At 45.4% G+C, this 12,900-nt stretch overlaps 1 long non-coding RNA gene across 1 annotated transcript in view; it reads left to right on the top strand.

The window, feature by feature from the left end:
- LOC134933084 (uncharacterized) overlaps window positions 1-4,334 on the top strand; it is an 89,630-nt gene extending 85,296 nt beyond the window's left edge. The window contains exon 3 of the long non-coding RNA XR_010179599.1: window positions 1,384-4,334. This is a non-coding gene — a long non-coding RNA (uncharacterized LOC134933084). The remainder of the gene's footprint in view (window positions 1-1,383) is intronic.
- The last annotated feature ends 8,566 nt before the right edge of the window (window positions 4,335-12,900 follow it).

Raw genomic sequence — 12,900 nt, 5'->3', positions numbered from 1 at the left:
TGTAAACTGGGGAACTAATCAGAACCCCAATCTTGATTATATCACAGAGATTGCAGCCTCTGATTTGTCCTCCTCCTGTTCAAACCCCCACATCCATAACCGCAGTATTTGCCCAGCCGCACAGAGCAGCCCCCATAGGGTAAGGCTGAATGATGCCCTACGTAGGTTTTTTTTTTTTCCTCCCTACTTGTGAATGCTGCTTTAAAATTCTGCAGGAATTTTATTTAAAAAAAGTGTTACTAAGCACCGCCCCCATTTACTGCAGCATACATAGACGCCGCACATATGCTAATCCCATTGTGTATGCAATCATTTCAGTTCTTCTTTATTACATGCTTTATCCTGAACTACTTTCTAAGCATGCTATATTTCTACTCTGTATTCAAATTTGCAGCCTGGATTTTTGTATCTGTCAACCTTAACTATTTTGGAACTTACAGGGTTGATTTAAGATTTCTCAGTATGAGGGGTTAAAGTGAGCCGGAACGGGGCTGAACTGCGTTCCGTCAGTTCGACTTGGAGACTGAACGCAGTTCTGCCTTCTCCGGCTCACCTAACCCGGCAAGGTGTCCCTGTTGCTGCAGGGAGATCACGGGCGCCCGCTGAGATTGTGTTACCAGTGGACGCCCGGCTCTCTCTCCACAGCGGCAGCCGGAGGCAGGAGCTCAGTATTGAGCTCCGGCTTCCGGTGCCGTCACTGTGCGCTATGGGAGAGAGGAGCGGGCGGGGAGGACTGCAGCTGCCGGACACGGAGTGGGGCTTGGTGGGCATGGTCTATGTTTTGTCTGTTTTTTTTTCCTTTGTAACGGTACATCTACTGGGGGCCATTACTACTAAGGGGCATCTACTGGGGCATTACTACAGGGGCATTACTACAGGGGCATTACTACAGGGGCATAACTACAGGGGCATAACTACTTGGGGCTAAACTACAGGGGGCTAAACTACATTGGTCAAACTACATGAGGGCTAAACTACTGGGGGCATTATCACTGAGAAGCTAAACTAAAGGGGGGGCAAACTACTGGGGTCATAACTACTAGGGCTAAACTACAAGGGGCTAAACGGGGGCATTACTACAGGCAACATTACTACTGGGGCAATACTACACAGGGGCATTACCATTATGGGCATTACTACTGGGGGGCCTACTAATGAGGGCATTGTAAAGGGGGCACTTCATAAGGGGCATCACTCCCGGGAACATAAGGCGTACTACTATTGCGGGCATTGCATAAGGGGCACCACTACTATGGGGTCTATATAAGGGACACTACCAGTACAGTGGACATTGCATAAGGAGCACTACTACTGTGGGCATTGTATAAGAAGTGCTACTATTGTAAAATAAAAATATTAACTCTTTCATTCTTTTGGTTGCAGATGTCCACTGCAGAAAGCTGTCCAGAGTCCACTGCTGCCCAGAGGCACACTCTGGATTTTCAAGAGCAGTGTGGGCTGGTTCTAATGTTATATTTTGGAACAAAAAAAAAGGAAGTCACAATAAGGTGGCACTGAACATAATGATATCACATTAACATGTCCCCCTCTACCCAACAGTTTTGTCCTCACATGTCTCTGTTGACCAGCTTACCCTCAAATGCACATGCGCTACTACTAACCAGCTTTTCTTTCACATGGTCTTAAATCCAGCGTTTCTCTCACATGCCTACTCTTCCCACAAGCTTGTCACTCACATGCCTTCCTCTTCCCATCAGCTTTCCCCTCCAAAGCTCCCTCTTCCCATAAGTTTGTCACTCACATACTCCTTCTACCCTCCAGCTTTCCTCTTACATGCCTTTCCATCACGTTATCTCTTTTCAGGAGATTTCTTCTCACAGGTTCACTCTTCCCACCAGCTTTCTCCTCACATGCTACCTCTTCACACCAGCTTTTCATTTACCGTCTCCCTCTTTTTACCAACTTGCCCCATACATGCCTTCCTCTACCCATCAGCTTGTCCCTCACACTGCTGTTCCCTCACAGGCCTTTCCCTTTCCCCCAGATTTATCCTCACTTGCTTCCTCTTCCGAATCACCGCCCCCCAGCTTGTCCTTCATATGCTTTCCTCTTTCCACCAGCTTTCCCCTCACATACCCACTTGTCCAACCAGCTTGCCCGCACATGCCATCCTCTACCTGCTAGCTTTCCCCTCAGAAATCTTCCTCTTCCTAGCAGCTTTCCCCTTCCAGGCCTTCCTCTTCCCACCAACTTTCTCCACACATGCTCTTTCTTCCAATCAGCCTGTTCCTCACATGCCCCTCTGCCTATAGTTTTCTTTTTCAGATTCCTCCAGGCGGTCCCACAAATACTGGCACTCTTGGAAGCTGTCTTTAGATGTGTAATGGTAGTGTGGGGTCTGGCTGTTTGGTAATGTTCTGCTCTTACTATGTCCATCTATTTTGCAGTTGCGATAAACTGTACTGAATTAAAAACTGATCATAAAGTTAATTTAAACACCAATTAGTTTTTATGTAGAAACATAGAATTTGATAGCACATAAGAACAATTTAAACCATCTAGTCTTTTACTCTATTTGATTCAAAGGGTCTATGTAATGAGCCTTGGAGAGAGATAAAGTGGACGGAGATGAAGTACCAACTAGCCAGCTCCTAAATGTCATTTTTCAAGCAAAGGGGCAAATGTAAGAAGCATCGGGATGTAGTTATGTGACCGATGGTCAGGAAGGGGGAGGAGGGGGGGGGGGGGGCGGTATCAGCGCATGTTATGTGTGCTATACCGCTTTCCCCATGTAAAACTGCTGTGGTGAGTGCACAATGTGCCCCTGTCCTGCAGCGCTGACCATTCCGACAGCTGCAAGTGTTAAATCCATAACTCCACAGCAGGGGTAGTGATGTCCCTGGTTGTTGCTGCGATCAATTCTGAATCAGGCCCAATATTGCTAATCCCGAAAGCACCCTTTCCAAGATACTTGATAGGATCGCTTTATTTGGTTCTACAGTAGATCCGGCTATAGCATTGACATGGAAAGATCCACAGCATTGTAACTCTATTGTAGGAAAACATGCCCTCAATGGGCTGCTAGATTCTCCTTGCAATGGACTAAAATGGATCTCCAATATTTAGGCATAGTTCTGCCTTGCTCTCCATTGGATTGATATGGGTGTAATGTATATAAAGGGATGGGATCGCCTTCTGCTTTCTGTTCTAGGACATGCTAATTTGATCAGCAATAAACGTCCTATGACCTGTTTAAAGGTATCTTCATTATTATTTGCAATGGTTAGCCCGTATCCCCTAGCATTTTAAAAACGTGTTTCTATGTGACCCATGTTCTTGGGCACTTTTCAGGAAAGGACTGAGATAACTCACTGGACAGGCTTCTAATGCAGCCAGCACCACAGAGTAGATCCATGTTGATTCATTAAACTTTTTTAAAGGGACATACTGGATCATTCCAAGATAACCGGAGGCATATCAAAGTGGTTGATCCATTTTCCTGTTTTGAATATACCTATAAAAAGCCTTTTCGAGCGCTTGTAAAACGCTATTAGCTATTATGTATACTAAGCTTATTTATTTCACTGTCTATCATAATGCTTATTTATCACCACTCGGACGTTTTCATATGGGAAACTCTGAGAGCCACTGTTGCCCGAAATACCACCAGGAGGAAGCAAATATTTACCATTGCCTCTGGGCAGGTCATATTTTTTCAATATTCTTGGCATCTTGTTTATAGATACACAGAGGCTAAACTCATAAATCATGTTCCCATTACTTCTGAGTGGGCAATATTGGGTGTTTTTGACCCAAAACAATGAATGACCCTAGAGAGCAAAAAGCTCTCATTAGCCTTAAGAACTATTTTACAAGGTTGTATCGCCTCAAATACTCCTTTATTTAAAAATAATTTTTATTTAGAATGGATTGGGTGAAACAGGGAGTAACAGGCAGAATTGATATCTACATTAGGGGAATCTCATGTAGATACTCTTCCACTAATAACCAGAGAACAAATATATTTTATCCTTCGTAATGCCACCTGGTACACAACCAGAATAGTAGTGCAAGCTCCACCTGTTTCATTCATCTAGCTACCATGTGATCAGTGTCTCCCATCCAGGTTCTCTCAGCCATGTTTTTCAAACGGTTATTTAAACTGTTAGCAGTTTATATTTTGTAATTCAGTATATATGTCATGTTTTCACTGTTTCACGTCATTTTATATTGATAAGATATATTTAAGTATGCTCTTGTGATTGTTGCATCACCATAATTACAACTAATAGATTGTATTACACACTTGTTATAAAAGAATAGATAAGTTTAATATGTTTGCACTGTACTGCTGTTAGATGTATTATTTTGTAGTGCCTCAATAAAAGTTTTTTTTCTTTTTTTAATAAAGTGATGTATCAATTGCTTTTGATGGTGTAACAGCAAAACTTTCCACACGCATATTTGCTAATTATAGATAGATAGATAGATAGATAGATAGATAGATAGATAGATAGATAGAATTATGATTTTTTTTGAGTGCAGTTATAACTGAAGGTATGAATAAACTTCATTTATATGCAAAGATAGATGGGCCAGTCATATAGTATGTCTATGATTGTGCACATTGGCACATACCTTATTATTTGTAGTTTGGGATATGGCCGCGGTGTCTCAATCAATGAATGAATCATAACTACATGATAGTTCTCATGTACACAACTACACAGCAGCCTTCATGGGATTTGTAAATTCGTATGACAATAAACTATATATGTTCCTCCAGCAGAGGGCGCACAATCTCTCCTTTCCATTAGGCACATTGAGCTGAGTTTGCAGAGGGTGGGGTGGAACCTTTGAACAATGACTCATCCGGAAACCTCTTTGCTTACAGGCTTGGATGTTTCATATCCTTTCCCTTCCCTGATGACTCACTAGTGATGTAATTAACCCTTCCCCAGCATGTTCTCCCTGATCTGCATATTGGGAGCCTACTGTGGCTACAATTTCTTACCAGACATATTATTAGACAATGACTTGACAAAAAAACAAAAAACTTTTTTTTAATGAGTTTAACTGTACAGTTACTAGTTATAAGTGGCAAGAAATAAAAATGTTCCATAGGTAATAACCACCTTTTTGTTGGCTTATCCCAGCACTATTGAGGGCACTCTAACTACAGCTCAGTCAAAGGTCTATACTCCTCAACCAGAAATCATTGTGTAGTTCATAACTTCTTATTCATTATTTAGGGATAGCAAAGTGGTATCTGGACTAAAGAGGGATATGGTCCCTTGGTGCTCTGGCCAAAAGGTGGATAGCCAGATAGCCTGCTGGGATACAAAGTGCACACAAATCTTACGTTGTAGCAGTGACACATGGTCAGGGGAGGCAGCAGAGCCTCACCTATCATACTCCACAGTTTTAACTTTAAAATGATTAGAATAATACAAAGAGTTGAGGCAGCTATGGGCTGAGACTCCAATCTGTCATAAACTTCCTAGAACTGGAAAGAGGGAGCACTGTGGCCAATTATACTGCAAAAAAATAAACATAAAAGCACAAGCGGAGGCTGCTATCAGTGTGGTGTAGTCAGGTGACCTAACCAGAAAGGTCCCCAGCACACAACATGAAGGAGAAGCTGATGATCAAAGGCTAAAATGCAGGGGAATCTGCTGGTGAGTGGCTGTTAGGGCTGGGGAAGGGGGACAGAGAGACCTGTTTGACTCATCAGACTAGTCTCCCTTATAATAAATAATGCAAAGGGCAATTGATTTATGTTCAAACAGCGAGGTATCTGCAACTTATTGCCTACTAGCTGGAGTACCCGGCGTGGCCAGGGATTTTAAGAATGCCTGTTTGCAAAAATAGAATTTTAATTACCTACCGGTAAATCCTTTTCTCGTAGTCCACAGAGGATACTGGGGTTCCATTTAATACCATGGGTATAGATGGGTCCACTAGGAGCCATGGGCACTTTAAGAATTTGATAGTGTAGGCTGGCTCCTCCCTCTATGCCCCTCTTACCAGACTCAGTCTAGGAAACTTGTGCCTGAGGAAACGGACATACTTTAAGAGAAGGATAGATAAAGATAGTGTTGAGATTCCAAACCAGCACACACAGAGGAAAGCTAAGCTAACCCAACTTTAAAACAGGAACAGCAACAGCTGAACCAACATTACTTAACCAAGTAACAGTGCAGGAAGAACGAAGCACCGGGCGGGCGCCCAGTATCCTTTACGGACTACGAGAAAAGGATTTACCGGTAGGTAATTAAAATACTATTTTCTCTTACGTCCTAGAGGATACTGGGGTTACATTTAATACCATGGGGATAAACCAAAGATCCCAAACCGTGTGGGAGAGTGCTGAGGTTCCTGCAGAACTGATTGACCAAACCAAAGGTCCTCAGAGGCCTAAGTATCGAACTTGTGGAACTTAGCAAACGTGTTCGAACCTGACCAAGTAGCTGCGCGGCAGAGTTGTAAAGCTGAGACATCCCAGGCAGCCGCCCAGGAAGAACCCACCGACCTAGTAGAGCGGGCCTGTACAGATTTTGGAACCGGCAAGCCTGCCGTGGAATAAGCATGCTGGATAGCGAGCCTGATCCAGTGGGCAGTTGTCTGCTTTGAAGCAGGACACACAATTTTATTGGGATCATATAGGACGAACAGTCGAATTTCCTGTGACGAGCTGGTTGCTTTACATATACCTTCAAAGCCCTCACAACATCCAAAGACTTTGAAGTAGTGGAAGTGTCGGAGATAACCAGAACCGCAATAGGTTGGTTGATGTGAAATATAGACACCACTTTCGGAAGAAATTGCTGACGAGTTCCGAGTTCAGTTCTGTCCTCATGGAAAATTAAATAGGGGCTCTTGTGAGTCAAAGCCCCCAGCTCCGACATACGTCTTGCTGAAGCCAAGGCCAACAGTGTGGCAGTCTTCCATGTAAGATATTTTACGTCCACCTCCTGTACTGGTTCAAACCAGTCCAATTGGAAGAACTGCAGCACCAAAATGAGATCCCAAGGTGCCGTGGGAGGCATAAAGGGAGGTTGGATGCGCAGAACACCTTTCAAAAACGTCTGGACCTCAAGGAGACAGGGAGAGAAGCAAATCGTTTTTGAAAGAAAATGGACAAGGTCGAAATCTGGACTTTTATGGAGCCCAGACGTAGGCCCACATCCACACCTGCCTGCAGAAAAAGCAGGAAACGTCCCAGGTGAAATTCCACTGCAGAATAAGTTCTGCTCTCACACCAAGAGACGTATTTCTTCCAAATACGGTGGTAATATTAAGACGTTACCCCCTTCCTGGCTTGGATCATAGTCGGGATAACTTTTTTTTAGGGATCCTTTTTCTGGCTAGAATCAGCCGTTCAACTTCCATGCCGTCAAACGTAGCCGCGGTAAGTCCTGATAGATGAACGGGCCCTGTTGCAGAAGATCCTCGCGAAGAGGTAGAAGCCACGGATCCTCGAGGAGCATCTTCAGAAGATCCACGTACCAAGCCCTTCTTGGCCAGTCCAGAGCAATGAGTATTGTTTGAACCTTTTCCCTTTTTATTCTTTTGAGAATTCTTGGGATCAGAGGAAGTGGAGGAAACACGTACACCATCTGATAGACCCATGGAGTCATCACGGCATCTACCGCTACTGCCTGTGGGTCTCTCGACCTGGAACAATACCGCTTGAGCTTCTTGTTGAGACAAGAGGCCATCATGTCGATTTGTGGATATCCCCACCGACGTGTCAAGCACCTGAACACTTCCGGGTGAAGTCCCCATTCCCCCCGGGTAAATGTCGTGTCTGCTGAGGAAGTCTCCTTTCCAGTTGTCTACTCCATGAATGAAGACCGCTGACAATGCCACAGCGTTTTTTTCTGCCCATAGGAGAATTCTTGATACCTCTGACATCGCTGCTCTGCTTTTCATTCCGCCCTGTCGGTTTATGTACGTCACTGCCATCACATTGTCTGACTGGACTTGAATGGCCCGATCCTGAAGAAGATAAGAGGCCTGCAGAAGGGAGTTGTATATGGCCCTGAATTCCAGAATGTTGATTGGAAGGATGACTTCCTGACTTGACCATCTTCCTTGAAACTGCACCCCCTGGGTGACTGATCCCCAACCTCAGAGGCTTACGTCCGTGGTTAACAGGATCCAGTCCTGAATTCCGAACCTCCGACCTTCGACTAAGTGAGAGGTCTGTAGCCACCACAGAAGGGAGATCCTGGCTTTTGGCGACAGACGAATACTCTGATGTATGTGAAGATGCGATCCGGACCATTTGTCCAACAGATCGAGCTGGAAGGGTCTTGCATGAAACCCTCCGTATTGAATCACCTCGTAGGAGGCCACCCTTTTCCCCAGAAGGCGAATGCAAAGATGCACCGATATCCAGGTTGGCTTCGGGACATCCCGAACCATCGACTGGATTACCAATGCCTTTTCCAATGGAAGGAACACTTTCTGCGACTGCGTGTCCAGTATCATTCCCAGGAATGGGAGCCTCCATGTTGGCTCTAGGTGAGATTTCGGAAAGTTCAGAATCCACCCATGATCCTGGAGAAGTTTGGTTGAGAGGCCAATGCTGTCCAGCAACCTCTCCCTGGACGGCGCCTTTATCAGAACATCGACCAGGTATGGAATTATGTTCACTCCCTGTTTGCGGAGTATAAACATCATCTCTGCCATCACCTTGGTGAACACCCTCGGTGCCATGGAGTGACCAAATGGCAGGGCCTGGAACTGGTAGTGACAGTCCTGCAGTGCAAACCGTAGATAAGCCTGATGAGGCAGCCAGATTGGAACGTGAAGGTACGCATCCTTGATATCCAGAGACACTAGGAATTCCCCCTCCTCTAGACATGAGATCACCGCTCTCAGAAACTCCATCTTGAACTTGAACACTCTTAAGAACGGGTTCAAGGACTTGAGGTTCAGAATGGGTCACACCGAACCGTCCGGTTTTGGTACTACAAACAAGTTGTAATAGTACCCCTTGTTGTGTAGATGAGGTGGAACTGGAACAATGACTTGAGTCTGTACCAGTTGTTGGAGGGCCTGCTGTAAATTTATACTTGCCTCTTGTGAAGCTGATAAGCCTGATTTGAAGAATCTGTGAGGTGGGAGCTCTTGGAACTTCAGTCGGTAGCCCTGGGAAATAAGATCTATTACACAGGGATCCCGGCACGAACTTGACCAGATGTGACTGAAGAATTGTAGTCGGGCTCCCACCTGACAGACCTCCAGTCCTCGCGGTCCACCGACATGCTAAAGGCTTTGAGGAAGCAGAGCCTGAGCTTTGTTCCTGAACACCTGCAGTTGCTGGTTTGCGTGGTTTACCTCTTGGGCCTCTGGATTTTGCGAAAGGAGTGTAAATTTGAAGCTGAATAAGCTTTCTTGGCTGGGGGAGCTGCGGAAGGAAGATATGTAGACTTACCTGCAGTAGCTTTGGAGATCCATTTGTCTAGTTCATCTCCAAACAAGGCCTCTCCTGTGAATTGTAGGCCTTCCACGCCTTTCCTGGAGTCCGCATCAGCAGTCCACTGGCATAGCCACAAGCCCCTACTTGCTGACACTGCCATATCGGTGGTGCATGCATTAGGCAAACCAATCTCTTTTATGGCTTCCACCACAAAGTTCGCAGAGTCCTGTATATGCTGCAGGAGTAAAACAACATTACCCCTAGACAAGGAATCTAACCCCTCAATTAGGTTACCTGACCATTTAGCAATGGCTTTTGTGAGCCACGCACATGCAATAGTGGGTCTCTGTGCAACCACAGCAGCTGTGTACAATGATTTGAGTGTAGTCTCAATTTTACGATCAGCCTTATCTTTTAGGGAGGCTGCACCAGGGACAGGCAATACAATTTTTAACAGCCTAGAGACTGATGCATCCACTATAGGTGGATTTTCCCATTTTTTCCTATCCTCCAGAGTAAAAAAAAAAGGAAAAGAGGAGAGCAACCTTTTAGGGATTTGAAATTTCTTATCAGGATTAACCCACGGTTCTTCAAACAGGGTATTCAATTCCTTTGACGCAGGAAAAGTGACTGATGACTTCTTTTTGACATTAAAATAAGATTCCCCACACTCCTCTGACACCTCATCAGGAATTTGCAGAACATATGGCACCCTCTATTCCCTGTGAAAGAGTAGCATCCCCCCCCCCCCCCCCTCCAAATCCACTTCACCTTCCTCCGTGTCTGACCCGTCAGCGTCAGAGTCAGACTGCAGGATATGGGCCAGAGATCGTTTTTGCAGACAAATGGGAGGGGATTGAGACGCTGGTTTTTGGACTGAATCTCTATTCATAAACTCATCCACAATCTGTTTTAGGTATTGCGTCTCTTTCTCATTGCGGGATAGTTTTGTAGAAATATTTGAGATCATTCCCTTAATGGGATTAACCCATTCCAGTTCAGCCCCACTATTCTGGGAAGGTGCACTGCCCTGAGTACCCAGTAGTGAGCCCCCTGGTGAAGAGGAACACTCCGCTGTACAAGAAACACACTCTTTGCCTGACATAATGTAAATGTGACAGCACACATACACACAGGAAAAGGTTAAGCACTATTAACCCACAAAGAGCCCTACAGGGAGACAAGGAGTTAATTGGAGCCAGCCCCCACCGCACCCTATCGCTAATGCCAAGCTTAGCCGGGTCGCAGAGTAGGTACCCTGATAGGGGACTTAGGTGGTCATTCTGAGTTGATCGCTCGCTAGCAGTTTTTAGCAGCCATGCAAACGCTATACCGCCTCCCACTGGGAGTGTATGTTTGCTTAGCAGAAATGCGAACGAAAGGATCGCAGAGCGGTGACAAATTTATTTTGTGCAGTTTTAGAGTAGCTCCAAACCTACTCCTAACTTGCGATCACTTCAGACTGTTCAGTTCCGGATTTGACGTCACAAACACGCCCTGCGTTCGGCCAGCCACGCCTACGTTTTTTCGAACACTCCCTGAAAATGGTCAGTTGACACCCAGAACTGCCCACTTCATGTCAATCACTCAGCGGCCAGCAGTGCGACTGAAAAGCATTGCTAGACCTTGTGTGAGACTACATCGTTTGTTGTAATAATACTTCGCGCGTGTGCATTGCGCCGCATGTGCAGAAGTGCCATTTTTTTTCCTAATCGCTGCACAGCGAACGAAAGCAGCTAGCGATCAACTCGGAATGACCCCCTTAATACACTAATAATCGCTATCCCCCTGCTATGACCCCCTGGTACCGCTAAGGTAATCTGGAGTCACACTGGAGGAGCTGCACGTCAGTCAGCATCTGTGTCCACTGCAGAGGGAAAATGGTGCTGGTGAACTGCTGGATCCTCTCATAGTGAAGCCCCGCCCCTTCTTTGGCGCACGGTCTTCCCACTTTTTTTTATACTGCCTGAGGTAATCTGTTGCTTACAATGGAGAGAAAACCATTTTAAGACTGTTTTTGACAGTGTGGTTACTGTGTACAGTTTACTGAGACGCAGCTATGTACTGTGTCTGGAGACGCATTCCGCCCCAGTTAGAAGCCATACGTCTCCGTACCCTCATGTCGCCATAATGGCCGGCAACCCGCTAGTCAGGATGCTGGCTTAGTACTCACCACTCTTCATTCTTCTGGCTCTGTTAGGGGTGGCGGCGTGCTGCGTGAATGTACGCTCGCCGTGGTGGGGCTTGTGAATAGTTCCCTCAGGAGCTCAGTGTCCTGTCAGCGGGGAACGGGACCATTAACCCTTCAAGAGGATGGGCTATTCCCCCTCATAAGTCCCACGAAGCAGGCAGGCTGGTGCCAACCAGCCCTGCCTGAAAATAACAAACATATAAAATAAATGCATACAAAAAATGTGCAGTAGTATTGGCGCTGAGTCCGTAAGATGTACCCTTATATTACTAAGGGAATATATAAATGAGATCTAGTTGATGTATGAAGTACAGTACATTTTATTGAACATACATACACAACATAGAATGAAGTTTAAAAAATTAAAAATGCAAACTTAATGGACACGATACAGTACATATATGTGCAACTGGAGCTGGGAGACAGTGACTTGGTTAAAGTGCTGGTGCAGTAAGCAGATGGTAAGTCTCTCACCCTTTGGTGGCCCTGCGGTGGGCTAGCTTAAGGAAGCAATGCTGGTCCGGCGCTGATGTAGCCCGGCACCACCGCACAGGGCAAAAATCAGCTTCTTGGTCCTTTGCCAGGTGTTCACCGTTCCCAGGTCCAGTGTTCAATCCAGTGTAACAACGCGTTTCGGTCATTTATTTTAGACCTTTTTCAAGTTTGTGGATTGAATTTGAGGGCTTATGGGGATGATTTATACCCCTAACCATTAGTCTATCACTCCTAACACCTGTAGTTTTACCGGAGCGCCGTATCGCCCCGGCTTGTTCCGCCGGAAATGACGTCTCCTGCGTTTCACCGTCAACCGGAAATGCTCTTGTTTGCGTTCCAATGGTGAAGACCGGAAGTGATGTCTTTTGCGTTCCACCGCCGGTCAGGAAGTATCCCGGTTTACGTTCAAATACAATAAAGATCTCCTGCGCACCGCTGATATATCTGTGTTTTCTCTATCAAATTTGAATCACTCCTGGGTGCGTTCACTGCCTCTGAGAGTGGGTGGTTAGATTCCCTGGTTGTTATCAGGTTGCCTATGGTGAATCCCCGTCGGCCATCTTTTTTGAGGGTAGCACAGTACGGCATATTCATGTGATTCCCATAATGCTTGAATTTTCCTTAGATATATTCAGTGGAGGACCAACTCTGACCAATCTTGGTGGTACTTTGTATTCCCACTAGTCCATCCCTTTTACCCGAGTTGGTCACTCATTTTGAATGTTGTAGCAGCAGATGAATATGATAGGCAAGAGAAAATAAAAGAGAAAAATTACAACCAGATGAAAAATACAATCAGATAAAATACAATAAGATAAAAACT

Source organism: Pseudophryne corroboree, chromosome 6 (assembly GCF_028390025.1).
Source record: "Pseudophryne corroboree isolate aPseCor3 chromosome 6, aPseCor3.hap2, whole genome shotgun sequence".
Lineage (NCBI taxonomy): Eukaryota > Metazoa > Chordata > Amphibia > Anura > Myobatrachidae > Pseudophryne > Pseudophryne corroboree.
The sequence above is the reverse complement of the archived record's forward strand: the minus strand, read 5'-3'. Positions and strand labels throughout refer to the sequence as shown.